The 14,421-nt window shown below is 34.5% G+C and overlaps 1 protein-coding gene across 9 annotated transcripts in view; it reads right to left on the bottom strand.

Moving 5' to 3' along the window:
• BPTF (bromodomain PHD finger transcription factor) overlaps positions 1-14,421 on the bottom strand; it is a 169,970-nt gene that overhangs the window by 114,782 nt on the left and 40,767 nt on the right. Inside the window, exon 1 of one of the 9 annotated variants that reach the window (XM_074260555.1) lies at positions 4,407-4,454. The exons of the other annotated variants lie outside the window; for them this stretch is intronic. The gene's annotated coding sequence lies outside the window, so the exon portion shown is untranslated. Of the gene's footprint in view, positions 1-4,406; positions 4,455-14,421 lie in introns of those variants that run through there. 9 annotated transcript variants of the gene reach the window in all.

Below are 14,421 nucleotides of genomic sequence, written 5' to 3' on the forward strand. Positions count from 1 at the left end.
CATCCAGCCTTTTCCCACTGCATCATATTGCCCCATCTCATAAACTAATAATTGTATGTTAGGCCCAATCACAAGAAATCATTCAACTGTATCCTCCTAACCCTTTCTCAATAAATAAAAAAGGAAAACCTTTTTTCTCCTTTGCCTTTTCCCACCTTTACTTAAGATTATTCTTCCTAGCTCTTCTTCAATTGGACATACCCCAAATTCAATCCTCAATCCTATTACTTTTTTTTTTCACTCCTACATTTGTGGCTTCAATGCCTAATATAAAAGAAAAAATGCTGGATTTCTAGTCAAAGGATGTGTATTCAAGTTCTGACTCTCTTTGTGAGCTTTAGATAAATCACTTAATATTCCTGGAGTTTCCTGAACAATAAAAATAAAAGGTTATTCTGGATCATCTCTAAGATACTTGATACTATGCAGAATAACTCCCATGTTTTTACCTCTCTCCTCAGCAGTTCATCCTCTCCAACTGCCCCCTAGGCATTTCCATGTGAATATCCTGCCATGATCTTTTTTCCCCAAACTCTTTTCTTCTTCATTTCTGTCAAAGATGCTATTATCTTTCCAATCATGTAACTCAATAATCATATACTTCATATATATGTATATGAATACATATATATACTTTTTATCTACCATATATAATGCAAAGAACTACAGATACAATGATAAAATAAGGTAGATTCTGCCCTTAAATAGCATATATTCTACTGGAATTGAATTCCAGACCCCAATTCTAGCAAATCATTTTCAAAACTATATTTTTATATGCCAAGTCTCTTAAATTCAAAAAGTAGTATAGTGCTTGATAAACCAAAAGATTTAACAATTTTTTTTTTTTGTAAAGAGAAGACTTGCAAAAATGGCAAAGTAAGAAGCACTACAAGCTCTCCTCTACAACTATCCAACAAAACAGTAACACCAAACAAAACAGCAAATGGGAAATCCAAGAAAAAACTAGTCAGTCATTTTTCCAGGGCAGGTCAATCTATAGAAATAGCTACAGACAGTCCAGCAGAGAGCCCCCTAGCTATGTAGGGACTGGCTTCCATCTGCAATTATATTTAACAACAAGATGGGGAGAAATGGGTACTAATTCTATGTAGTGTCCAGGTAGGTAGAACAAGTGCCATCCAACAGCTGTGCTAGTTAACTCCTAGGGCTGAGTGTTAGATACAACAAGGAATGAGAAGGAAAAGTGTGGCTAGGAATAACGATTAGGAGTTCCAATTTGGACTGAGGCAGAGTACTAGAAAAAGAGAAGGAACAAAAACTGGCAGCTGTGGCACTAACTTCAAAGTAAGATCCCCAATCCAACTTATAGCTTTTGAACAGAGGAAATCAATTGAGTTTTGCCATAGGTAGGAGATAGTTCTAAGGAATAGTCTCCAAACATGTTGCTCTAAACCTATAGAGCTTTCTGTTAGCTCAAGGCATCTACTTGAACTCCAAAATACACAAGTTGTGTCACAAGATCCAAACCAGGACAAGGAATTTACAAAGTTCAGAGAAAAAGATCAGTCTAGAACAGATACCATTAATGTGCACTGAAAGTTTTGAGTTCCCCAATTTAAGATATCTCTGAGATGCTTGAAGATCACAATACTCCAAATCAGATTCAACCAAAGCTCTCCAACATCCTCTCCAATGCATTAAATGCACTAAGTCTGGACCAAGACCCAATCTGGAAAATAAGGCTGGAAGAATAAGGGAAGAAAGGAGGGGAGGGAGGAAGGAAGGAGTATAATAGTGACAGAGTCACCCAAGATACAAATGCAAATGAAGAGAATGATTCCAAAATATGTGCAAGTGACATCTCAAAGAAAGATGCTACTTGGATTTTTAAAAAGTTCAAGTGTAAGTCATTCAAAGGATAAAGCAAGAATTGGGGATGGGGGTGGAAAAAATGAGCTAACAATGACTTTATAAACAAAATGAAAGCACTACAGAAAAGTACTGGAAAAGGAGAGAGCACTGGAGGAAAAAAAAAAAAAGGAAAAGAAACAAAAGCTATGGGAGGAAAAACTGGAAAGAGAATTAACGTGGCACAAGAGCTATAAAATCTTTCCCAAGCAAGAGATTTCTTGGAAATGAGATTGGAGGGGCAGTTAGATGGTGCAGTGTAAAGAGCACTGGCCCTTTAATCAGGAGGATTCAAATCTGAATTCAGACATTAATACTCTCTAAGCTATATTGCCCTAGGCAACTTACTAAATCCCAACTGCTACACACACACACACACACACACACACACACACACACACAAACACACGTGCACACGCAAAATGATAATGGACCAAAGAGAAGTTAATGATTCCAAAAGACAATAACAAATATTAAAACAAAGTCAAGGCAACAAATATGAAGTACTTCATATTAAAAAAAAATTGATTTGGAAAACATCAAAGACAGATTATTTAACAATTTGTGGATGTTAACCTGATAACTGAATAAACTAACCATCTTATTTAAAGAAGTCAGAAATAACACTGTCTATCTTTAAGAACCAGAGGGAAAAACAGAAATAGAAAGAATCCACCGAACACTTAGTGAAAGAAATAAAATTAAAGACTCTCAGAAATACTAGAGTCAAAATCCAGAGTTTTCAGGTCAAAGAAAAAATACTACAAGAAATTTGAAAGAAGAATTCAAGTATCAAGGAATCAAGATCATACATGATTTTTAAAACTACACAAATCTATTACAAGAAGAAAACAAAATGAAAATAGAAGAGTTTACTATTCACTTTCTAAAAGAAACTCCAAAATAGAGTTTGGGCAATGATCTTCTAAAAGGCAAGGGATATAGCCCCATCATCTGAAAGTAATGTAATCTATGACAATTGAGTATAATCTTTAAATGGGGAAAAATGTATTTTTAATGAAATAGAACATTTCCAAACATTCTTGATGAGCTGATCAATGCTGCATAGAAACTTTGAAATCAAGCAGAAGAGACTATACTAAGATGAAGTGTTTACTTTCTAAGAAAGGGAAATAAGTTTTCCCTTAGAACTTAATGTCATAATAAGAGGGGACTTGAATGGTTTTGCTGTTTTAATGATCTTAAGAAAGAAAAGGATAGGAAAAAGAAATCTATTAGGGAAAGTAAAGATGAGGCAAATTTATTTTCTCATATAATACCACTTTCAAAAGTAGAAGACTATACTATGAATATGGAAAAGATAAGGAGAGTGGGCATCACTTAAATGTCACTTTCATTTGGACTGGTCAGCGGAAAGCAGAATAGATTAAATGCTTATTGAAAAAAAATATATATTCAACTCACCAAGGTAACAGAAGAGAAGAAAGAAAAGGAGAATAAAAAGAAGAATTTCTCTCCTCTCAAGGAGGAATTAATCGTAAACAAGACAAATTCTTATGGAAGGTAGATCAGAAAGAAAAGTTTAAGGGGAAAAAAAAGTCAAGAACATAAGACGATGGGTAGTATATGGGGCTAAAGAGAGCAGGGAAGAGAAAGTAGATTGCTTCAAGAACAGTGCACACTTTTTTCAACACCACTGCAAAAAGTAAGGGAAAGCAAAGAGGAAAAAATAGGATGAAAGGAAATAGACAATAATTATAACTGTAATTGTGAATAAGATAAACTCACTCAAAATGGTAGGATAACAGCATATTTTGAATATATTTTCAAGAAATATACTTGAAAAAAAAAAGAAATATACTTGACATATAAAGATTTATGTAAAGATAAAATAAGGGGCTGTATAAAATCGATTATGCTTCATGTAAACAGAAAAAAGCAGAAATAATAATCATGATTTCAGACAAGGCAATAACAAAAAATCATTAAAAGAAATGAATATGGAAACTATATTATGATGAAAGGTATCATAAATAATGAATTAATAGACATAATGTGTATGTGTATTTGTATATATGTTAACTAAATGCCATGTCATCTAAACATTAAAAATGAGTCACATGGAGAATTAGGAAGAAAAACCATATTGGTGAAGGACCTCAATGTGCCCCTTTCAGAACGAGACAAAAATAAGTAAACAAGTTAAGAACATGTAAAGAATTTCTGAAAACTCAGACATGGTGGGTTTTCTGGCAATACTGAGTAGAAATAGAATGGAATACACACACACACACACACACACACACACACACACACACACACTCTCTTTTCTTATTTGTGCACAGCACTTTAAAAAAAGATATCTATTCTTACAAGTATATGCAAAAATATTAACTCCATCTTTTGCTATCTTCAATGCAATAAAAATTATATTCAAAAATGGGCCACTGAGGATAGGATTAAAAATTATGTAAAAACCAAATAACATCCTAAAAAATGTTTGGGTCAAAGAACAAATCATAGAAACAATAAATAGTTTCATCAAAGATAATGACAACAATGAGAAAACATACCAAAATTTTTGGGATGCAGCCAAAGCAGTCCTTAGCGGAAAATTCATATCTCTAAACACTTTCATCAATAAAAGAGAGAAAGAACAGATCAATGAATTGGGCATCCAACTAAAATATCAACAATTGTTTAAAAACCGAATCAACACTAAAATAGAAATTCTGAAAATCAAAAGAGATTAATAAAATTGACAGTTAAGACAACTAGGAGCTGTTTTGTTTTTTGTTTTTTTAGAGGGAAAAAGAATTATTAGCTAATTTGCTTAAATAAAGAGTAAGATCAAATTACCAGTATAAAACCTTTTTTAAAAATTACATAAAGAATCAAAGGAAATTAATACAACTATCCAAAGTACATGCCAACAAAACTGTCAACTTAAACGAAATGGATATTTAGAAAATTAGCATATGCCCAGATTAATAGAAGAAATAGAGAATTGAAACAACTCAATCTTGGACCAAAAAAAAAAAAAAAAATTGGACAAACTATGAATTAACTATCAAAAGAAAAATATCCCAGGATCAAAGGAATATAAAAGCAAATTCTATTAAATATTCCTAGAATTTTTATTTCTAATTTACATTAACTTTACAATAACAAGAAAGGGGATCCAAATATACCTCTTCTATTTTATAAACACCTAAACCAAAAGGAGTCAAAATAGAGAAAGAAAGCTATCCCTAATGAACAATAATTAAAATTATTAAATATTAGCAAAGAAATGACAATAACATATCACAAAGATCAAACACTATGATCAGAATGGATTTATACCAGAAATGCAAGATTAGTCCAATGTTCAACAACTATAAATATACTAAACTATATCAATAATAATAATAAATTGTATCTACAGATATAGAAAGTTTTTAACAAATTACATCATTGATTTCTGTTTAAAAACAATGGAAAACATAAGAATATATAGATCTTTTCTTCATAAAGTAAATAGCATCTATCTGAAACCAAGAATCAGCAATACATGCAATAAAGATAAATCAGAAACTATCCAGTAAAATCAAGGGTAAAACAAGAGTGTCTATTATTACCACTTCTATATGATAGTAATGCTGGCTGGATATCTAAGAAAAAATAAATAAATGCAAAAAAAGAAAATTACATTGCTTTCTGGAGACAATACGATTTGGAGAACAAAAAACAAAAAAATAAATAAATAAATAATAAAAAATAAAAAAGACTAAAAGGAATAACCAGCAAAACTGAAAACACAAAATATATCCACATAAATCCTTAGCATTTCTTTACATTATTAACAAGTTCCAGCAAGGAAAAAACAAAAAGGAAAATTATATTTAAAATAAACATAGCATTCTATCAAAATATATAGGAATTCAAAAAATTCATCTACCAGTCATCCTGAAGAAGAAAAACTGTACCTCATGTATCTGGCAGGCCCAGAAAGAACTCAAGACTTAAGTCTACCTCTTCAGATTACACCCTCCAAACACCAAATCCTCTCCCTTTAACTAGCCCTTGAGTTCTCCCAAGAACATTAGGGTCACCTGAATCAGGCAAACCCAAGGCTGAACAGAGATCCAGAACCAGACTACAACACCAACTAGAGCTGTCAGCCAGAGATCAACTTTCCACCACCTCCAGCAACCTCCCAAGAAAGGAATAATAATCTCAAATCCAGTCTAGTACTCTGCAAAATATTTTGAAGATTGTGAGCTTCTGTTCCCATCTATCACCTCCTATGATTCTTTCTGCTTCTTCTGCTAATATTCCTATATCCTATAAGAATGTCTCAGAAATTATTTAGGAGAAATTATCTTCTGCTCCCTTTTCCATAATCTCTCATACCCATGCCCCTCAATCCAACCTCCCTCATACAACTCTACCCAATCTTCCACTGTGCCCTCTTGAATTCCTATTCCATAGAAGACAAACTATTCTTCATCCTGGATCTCTTTCAAACTATTAATCTACTTGTCCTCCATGTATATAGTGCAACTCTTCACTGATGGTGTCACATCCCTTTCTATTCTCTCCAGCATAGGTTAATTTTCTCTCACACTCCCAACACCTGGTCCTAAAAGGGGAACTGGAATACTTCTTGTTCTCAATTCTCATTTCCAGATTTTCCTTTGGCCTTCTTCACTTGGTAATATTTCTTCTTTTGAAGTACACATAATTAAAATATTTCAACCAATACAAATAGATAATATAGATAATATCATTTCAATTCCCAGGTCATTCTTACAGCTTTAATTAATTCAGCATCTGTTTTACTATATTCTTCCCAATTACTATACCTATATTAGGAGAATGTAATATTTATTTAAATGCTCACTTAACTGCCCTAAATCTCTCATTTTATTAACTTGCTTAAATTCTAAGAATTACTTCTTCATTCCAGCTCAATCACAAATAGAGATAATCATAAATTCTTGCAATTTTCTGATCCCCTAAATGAGTCAGCTAAGTGACCCAAAAAATAAAAATAAACTACTAGATCTAGAGACCAGATGATATGAATTTAAAACCAGCCTCAAACATCTTCCTGCTGTGTCCTTGGACAGTTTACTTAATTTATTTGCTTCAGTTTCCTCATCTGTAAAATGGAGATAATAACAACACTTATTTCCCAGCATTGTTGTAAGGATTAAAAGAGATAATAATTGTAAAGTGATTCATTAGCAGAGTGTCTGGCAAATATTAAGAACTATATAAGTGTTAGCTATTATTATTATGATTAATTAGAAACTCTTAATTTCCTCAGCTGATCATAGTCTCTCCTTTCACTTCACCTCTCCCAATTATTCATTTTTCTTAAATCTGTATTTGCCATCAAATGGCCAATCCCTCCACCCTCATTAAGTTCTTAGGCCATCCCTCCTGCTCTCATTTCATTTTCTTCCTACCTCTGCCTAACTTTTCCACTCTTACCTGACTGCTGTTCTCTCCCCAACCTCCGATACTTGTTAATCCTAGATTTGTTCCTCCATGAACTTCATCTGCTAAGTGTGACCAACACAACTAGAAGAAATTCTATTCTATATATTTTCATATATCTTCATTTTATCCAGTCTCACCTAAGTCCTCACTGCTACAAAGCATCTTTTAATTCTCCCTCACCTTGCTACTCCAAACCACACTATTTTGCCATAAAAACAACAAGAGGGATGGTTTCAGTAAAATCTCAGAAAATTCATATGAACTGATACAAAGTGAAGTGAGCAAAACCAGAAAAACAATGTACAAAGTAATTACGATATTGTAATGATGATTAACTGTTAGGTTCTTACTAAGTGTTAATGATAAAATGAGATATTAGGTTTTTACTAAGTGCTAAGTCTGTACGGGCCTTTAAGGGGAGTTTTACCCCTTTGAACTTCTGGGGAGGAGCTTACATGTTTAAGAGAAGCAAGTTCATTGGTTGAAGTATTTCATCCACAAGCCCCTGAGTTATTCCACTCCATTCTCTGGGAGGATAAAAGAAGAAGTTAAGAGTCTGAAAAGTCAGTTCTGTATTGGATCAAGGAAAAGACGTCCCGTGTATTCGCAAGTATAGAGGATAGTGAAAAAGATTCACGGAGAAAAGAAACCTCCTCCCAGAGAAGGATTACAACTGAGAGACAATCAGAACTTTACAATTTGGCACTCAACGTGGGGCAAGGACTTTTGCTTATCCTGACAAGGACTTATTCTGAGCCCTTCAGTGGAGCTAGACCCGGACTTTGTATTTTGGCACCCGAACAGGGACTTGAACCCTGGACCCTCAGATATCTCAGATATGGACCCTAATATCTCATTATCTCATTAGCACTTAGTAAGAACCTAACAATTAATTATAAAAGACTTAGCTACTTTTACCAATGCAATGAATTATTTGCAATTCCAAAGGACTTATGATGAAAAATCCTATCCACCTTCGGAGAGAGAATTAATATACTCTAAGTGCAGAATGAAGCATGTTGTTTTTCACTTTCTTTTTGGCAATATGGCTAATACAGAAATGTTTTCCCTAGACATCTTCAGGTACAAAGAGAAAGCATTTATTTAATCCCTGCAGGGAGAGGCCCAGGCACACCTGGGAGCCATTCCAGCTCCTGCCATGTGCTCCTGAACTTGGCCAGCTTCTGGCTGTCGAGGACTTAAAAGCAAAAGACCAGAGCCTTCTCATTGGATAGGCTAAAAGGATGTAACCATCCTTGACCAATGGTTACAAACACATTGTCTGCCTCCCACAGGTCACATAACTTTCTGCAACTTCAAGGTCTGGGAACAGGCATCATGTGAAACCTAAGGCTCAATCAGGTATAGGGATCATGTGATTTAGGCCTACTCTCATGAACTTGAGAAAACTTCATTCAATCAGTTCCATTCAGCAACATACTGTCTGTCCTCTCAATGGGTGTAGGCTAGGAAGAAGAGAATTTGAAACTCTAAATTTTAAAAATGTTAAAAAAAATTTTTTTTAAAGCTGCTCCAAACTCTCTTCCCTCCTTTAAGCCTCTCACATCCAGTTTTCTACCTCTCAGCTAAGGAATTTGTTTTGTTTTGTTTAATATGTAGGAAAAGTGAACCCATTCAACATATTCTCTCTCTTCTCCAGTTCATCTCAAAACCTCTTGGAATCATCTCCCACTTTGCTCTTTCCCCTGGTCTCTGACAACAAAGAATTACCAAGGCCAACTGGCATCCCCTACATGTGCATATGATCTCATCCCCTCCTATCTTCTCCAGTAAACTGTATCTTCAATCATCTCCTCCCATTACACTCTTCCTATCAACTGTTCATTCTCTACAGCCTCTCAATATGCATGTTTCTCTCATCCTTAAAAAACAAACAAACAAAAAAACAACTTTACTAGGTCCTACAATTCTGCATTCATATTCTTTCTCAAACTGCTTAAAAAAAAAAAAAAAAAAAAAAAAAACTTTCTTTTTTCTAAGCCTCCACTTCCTTTCCTTTCACTCACTTCTCAAAACTTGGAGTCCGGCTTTTCACCTCATCATTCAACTGAAACTATTTTCTCCAAAGTTGCTAATTACTTCTTGGATTCAAAATCTGAAGGTCTTTTTTTCATTCCTAATCCTCATCAATCTATCTGTAACCTTCCCCTCCAAGATAATAGGTCTTCAACAGGTGTTTTTTTTGGTTTGGTTTCGCTGCAGAGGCAATTGGGGGTAAGTGACTTGCCCAGGGTCACAAAGCTAGGAAGTGTTAAGTGAATGAGACCAAATTTGAACTCAGGTCCTCCTAACTTCAGAATTGGTGCCTTCATCAGGTTTTTATGATGCCACCCTATATAGGTTCTTCTACCTGACTGCTCTTTTTTAATTTATTTTGCTGGCTCTCACTATCATGGTACAAAACTTTGTGCATTCCCTAAGATTCTGTACAATCATGTAACCTCATCAACTCCCATAGATCTATTTATTGCTTTTAAGCTAATGATTCCAGAAGCCCCAAAGCTTCTAGTCCTGTATAACCAAATGTTTATTGTACATTTCAAACTACATGCCTTGAGACATATTAAACAAAACATGTCTGAAACTGAACTCATTACTTCTCTTCCTAAAACCTTCCCTCTTCCAAACTTCCCTATTTCTAACTATGGCATCACTATCCTTCCACATTTACAACAAACTTTGACATTATTCTGGACTGTTCACTCTTCCACAACCCACTTTTTCAAACAATGCCAAATCCTGCTATATTTATGGCATCTCAAACTCACTCTCCTTTCTCTCCACTAACACAGTTACAACCTTAGTTCAAGCTCCCATTACCTTTCATCCTCTTAACTAGTCACTCTACCTCAAATCTTTTCCCATTTCAGTCAGCACTAAACATTGGTATCAAGCTAATTTTCCTTAAATACAAATATGACCATGTGACTTTACCAAATTATCAACTCACAAGCTTCCCATTACCTCTAGGATGAAATATAAACTCATGTTTAGCTTTTAAAGCCCTATGCAAACTCCCTCCAACTTATCTTTCTATATTCAGTGGGCATTATGATCCTTCCCACATTGAAATCTAACTGGCCTTTTCTTTGTTCCTAACTCATGATACATCACCTCCTGGTTCTTTGTATTTGTACTGGCAGTCACCCAAGTCTCAACTGCACTCCCTCTCTACGCTCCACCTCAGAGACTTTTTTTCTTTCTTTAATACTGTTTTAAGAAGCTTTTTACTGATCCTCCCCCTCCCCTTACCCTGCTCCAATAGCTAGTTATAGGTGTGCTATATGCATTTTTATGTTTATTTATTATGTATCTCATTAGAATGTTAGTTTATGATTAGTGGAGACTATTTCATTCTTTGAACATGTATCCAGAGTCAAAGACAATGCCTAGTATATAGTAGGTGTTTAATAAATACATGTCATTTGAGACTGACTGAAGACATGAACCAGAGCCATATGAATACACCTATAAAACACTTTTTCTAGAAACAGACTCAAGTAAATGGAGAAATAGTAATTGCTCACAGATAGGATGTTCATACATAATAAAAAAGTCAATATTATATATTTTTAATCTATTCACTGAGAGTCATACCAATAAACTATCAAAGGATTTCTGTAACTAGAAAAAATAGTAATAAAGTTTACGTGGAAGAAGGTCAAGAATCTCAAGGGGACACAATACAAAGTGGACAAGGAGGAGACCTATTAGAACTAGATGTCAAATTGTATTACATAGCAGTAATTATTAAAACAATTAAAAATTAGTAAGTTGATAAGAAAACAAAATGGGTTCACTAAACAAAGAGACTCAAGTGAACCTAGCAGTCGAATAGTTAATGCACTCAAAAGACTCCAGATACTTAATAAAGTATTCACTATTCAACAAAAATTGAATAGCAGTTTGGGTGAAATCATGTATAATCCAACATCTCATATCACATAGCAAGATAAGCACTAAATAATGATACAAATCTTAAATGGTTACATAATAATGAAGAGGAGCAAAGACATTACCTTTTAAAATGATGGATACAGAAAGAATTCATGGCCAAACAAAAGGTTGAGGGCATTACAGAAAATAAAAAGGACAACTTTGATTACATAAAATTCATACAACTAAACTTAGGAAACAATTTACCTAGGAAGAAAATCCGAGACAAATTTCTTTGATAAAGGTCTCACATCCAGGAGAAAAAAAGCGAATTCAAACTTATCAAAACAAGAGTCATCCTCCAATAGACAAAGAATATAAACAACTAGTTTTCAAAGGAAGAAATCCACACTACCAACAATGAGAAGAAAATATTCCAGAATACTAATAATCAAAAAAAATATATAAATGAAAGCAATTGTGAAATTCTACCTCATGCCTATAACATAAGCAAAGATGACAAAAATGAAATGACAATTGCTGAAAGCTGTGAAGAAATCTGACAAAATAATACAAGGTTGAAGATGATGTGAATTGGTCCAAGTTTTCTAGAAAACAATTTGGAGTCATGCCCAAAAAGTCAGAGAACAAAATCACTATGGATTTGTGCTCAAAAAGATCAAGAAGAGAAGAAAGGGACCTATGGGTACAAAAAATGTTTATGGGAGCTTTTTTTTTTTTTTTTTTTGAGGCAAAAGTCTGAAAATTAAGATAGTAGGTATATTTGGAATTACCCATACAATTTACCCGTCAATGGCTAAATAAACTATCTATGTTATATGAATAGAATGGAATATAACTGCAATGTAAAAAATGATGTCAAAAAAAAGAGGAGGAAGAGGTAGAGGAGGAAGAAAATTAAGCATCTTTTTTTTAAAAATGCACAGAAAAAAGGAAAGTCAGAAAAAAAGACAATTAGGGCATATAAAACATTTGCATATTTAATTTAAAATCTGGAGTTTTACATATAATCTTCTGTTATAATGTAGAAAAATTAAAATGCTAATTTTGTTTAATATTTCTTAAATTCAAGATCTTTCTCTGTTATGGGCCAGAATTCTGAAACAAGGATTTTTACAAGATATTAAGTCAGTAGAATTGATGAAACAATGGTTATCTAGTTTAGCCTGGTGCTTAACAGTTTTCTAGTTCAGTACATGTGCTAAGTACTTAATATATAGTTCCACAAGATTCACACCTATGATAATGGAGTATATAATAGCCAGCAAGGACTAGATGCGATTCATTCCACCTTCAGTCAAGCTCCTGGTGGCTTTCCTGGAGGACTGAGAGGCTTGGAGATAGAGCCAGAGAAGACAAGCCCACTGGAGGCGGGAGCTCAACCTCTTGAACACAAGGAGAGAGAGATTCATTTCCATCTTCATTAGCCTCGTAGTGACTGGCCTGATCTCCTGCATTTTCTCCACTGCAACCAAGTCCCCTCTGAAGGCCATAAGAAAGCTAGCTGAGCACCACTTCTAATATCCAAAGGAGACAAAGACTTTTGGACTTTAACAGCTGGTTATTTTTGTGATTACTCTACTGAAACAAAGGCTGCTCCCAGGACCTCCAGAAAACCAAACAAGAACATTACATTTCTCCATACTGCTTACATCCATCATTTTCCTTTCTATCATTAATGTGACTTTCATTCAAGCCCTTATTGCCTCATTACTATAAATTCTAAATGTTAGTGACATGTCAATCTTCAATATTTTTCTCTCTCTTATCCCTTCATCCATAGTCATTTTCCATGGGTTCCCCAATGTAAACTAGACAAATTCCGAGCTTCTAATATCCAAAGCTCTTCTATAATCTAGCCCCAGTTTCATCTGGCAGCTTTTATATTGCCTTATAAATGTACCCATGTCTTAAGTTACAGTTTTCACAAACCCCTCATTTGACTGGTCCATGCCCATTAGCAATCCTTTTATATTTCTCCTCCCCTCCATAGCAACTATATGATTTAAGGGACAGAGTGGCATGGAGTCAGAAAATTGAGTTCAAATCTAGCCCTAGACACTGACAAGCTGTGTTTGGGCAAGTCACTTAACCTCTTGTCAAATTTCAACTATAAAATGGGGGTAATAATAGCACTCCACCTCCTAGGACTGTGGTGAAGACAATAGGATAGATGTTATTTGTAAAGCACTTAGCTAGTACATTGCCTGCGACTTTCCTCCTTCCCTTCCTTTTTTCTTTTCTGCCTGGCTAAAATCCATGAGATCATTTACAACAGGTGCCACCACTTTCTTTTCTCTTCAGATTGCTTTCTCCAAAGTTAGCAATAACCTTTAAATTGCAAATCTAACAGCAACTCTTCAATCCACATTCTCCTTGACCACTCAATAGCCTTTCATAATGCTAATACCTTTTTCTCCTTAGGACTACTCTCTCTATCTTCAAAATACTGATGCATCTTGGTTCTCTCCCTATCTATCTATTCTTAAGGTTTTTCTTCTTTGGAGTTTTGTTTTTTTCTGGATTTCCATTCAAATCTCACTCACTAACCTTGGGTGTTCTCCAGAGGTTCTGCACTGAATCCTCTTCTCTTGGTAATGTTAGGCCCCATGGATTAAAATACCTTTTCCCCAACTTCCCCTTTTCTTAAACTTCCCTATTACTATTATCAATTTGATTTTCTAAAACTGTTAAGCAAAAAATATCACAAGTCCATAAGACACTGGGTTGCAACTAGATTTATCACAAGAGAAATGAATATACATGTGGAATTCAAACCAAAGATTACATATTTATGAAATTAACAAAGAAAAAAGAAACAGATATCTCCACCTAAATGGGAGTAAAAAGGGAGGCGAAATCATTAATAAGTAAGATGGCAAAAACAGTATTCTTTTCTACTGAGAACTGCCAGACTAAGATATGATGGTCTGCTTATCTATAAAGGTACCAGCTGCAAAAATAGTTTCCCAGTCCAGTGAAGACTGGTGCTTCTCTTGACTTCCAAGTACACATAGGTAGTCCAGGTATATCAGCTAGGGGTAGGGGGTGGGGAAGGGGTTGTTCATTTTGGACAGGTTCACTGCATATTCCAGGTCCAGTGTAGTGTTTCTGGAAAATATAGCAACTCAAAAAAGACTAGTTTTGGGGACCCCTTATAAAAGCACAGTCCTGACCATG

This window comes from Sminthopsis crassicaudata, chromosome 4 (genome assembly GCF_048593235.1).
Source record: "Sminthopsis crassicaudata isolate SCR6 chromosome 4, ASM4859323v1, whole genome shotgun sequence".
Lineage (NCBI taxonomy): Eukaryota > Metazoa > Chordata > Mammalia > Dasyuromorphia > Dasyuridae > Sminthopsis > Sminthopsis crassicaudata.